Source organism: Ceratina calcarata, unplaced genomic scaffold, assembly GCF_001652005.2.
Source record: "Ceratina calcarata isolate Rehan_Ccalc_2016 unplaced genomic scaffold, ASM165200v1 scaffold53, whole genome shotgun sequence".
Lineage (NCBI taxonomy): Eukaryota > Metazoa > Arthropoda > Insecta > Hymenoptera > Apidae > Ceratina > Ceratina calcarata.
Window position 1 is genome coordinate 1,397,512 of NW_017176451.1, and position 1,292 is coordinate 1,398,803.

Consider the following 1,292-nt stretch of genomic DNA (forward strand, 5'->3'; position numbering starts at 1 on the left):
AATTTCTCAAGTGCACGACGCAGTTTCACATGGTTCTCTCGCGGAAGTACAGAAACTCATTTCAGAGGAGCCAAAAAAGAAATTAGCTATTGCGAAAGATTTAGCTGGCACTCCTCTACTCCACAAGGCAGTCTATTACGGTCAAAAGGATATTGTTGAGTGGCTCGTGAAAAATTATCCTATCACTGTTCAGCAGAAAGATAAAGTAATAATTATTATGACTCAGCACTTATTTCCTCTTTCTTTTCACTCCGTGTGTATATCTATGCACATATAGCTTTGTTAACATTATTTCACAAAGTCTTAAAATTATGTACAATTTGACATAAAAGCCTAATTTTATTTTGATTAGAATTGATCCAACCAGACCCTCGAATAACAATTTTACTATTTCGAAATATGATTTTGCAACAATTTCACTAACAAATGATTAGACTGTCGTTGCAATGATTGGAATTGAGTCAAATTGTCGTGCACCATTTACGAAACCGTTCTGATATCGTGATTCTGCCGTGACGATAGTGTGTACCCTTCTTGCGATACGTTCTACTGCTGAATAATCGAAGAGCCATTTTCGCAACGACGACAATGACGACGACAGTTGCCTTTTTCGGATCGCGTGATGTAGCTAATAACAAAGTGTAAACCACCTGTTCTTCCCTGCAGTCATCCAACTTTGTGTCCAGGCGCACGCAGCGCTTTTGATACGGCTCCTTACCCCTTTATTACCTTCGAACATGATTCAACCCTTGTATTCGCCGTTCGACCGATGTCGACTCCTCGCGTTTTAAGTCGCAATTTGCCGCGGGATATTCCAATGGTCGTCACGCTTTTTATTACCGTAAACGATCACTCGCTGAACTGCTATATTGAGAATAGGGATCGTTTATGGGAGTGGCTTAATAAATTAATTTAGTCTGGGACGATTGTCATGTCCGATTGACGCATTTAAGGTAATTGTGCCAGTGACGAGATATGTAAATGCAAGATACACATTTTGAACTAAGTTTTCGTTACCACTCGTTTCAGTTTAAGTCCAATTGTTAATTTGCAATAAAATTTGTATTGAGGAGAACTTGAAAAACATCGTGTTCCATTGATAATACGTTTTTAAGTATAAGATAATACACTGGCAATGTTTTCTATTATTAGGAGGGTCGAACTGCGCTGCATTATTGCGGAGCTTCTAAAGACTTTGACGCGATTTGGGATGTCCTCATAGAAAACAATTGCGACGCGAGTGTCTGGGACAAGAAACGCAATTCTGCGGCTTATTATTTAGAACATAGCTC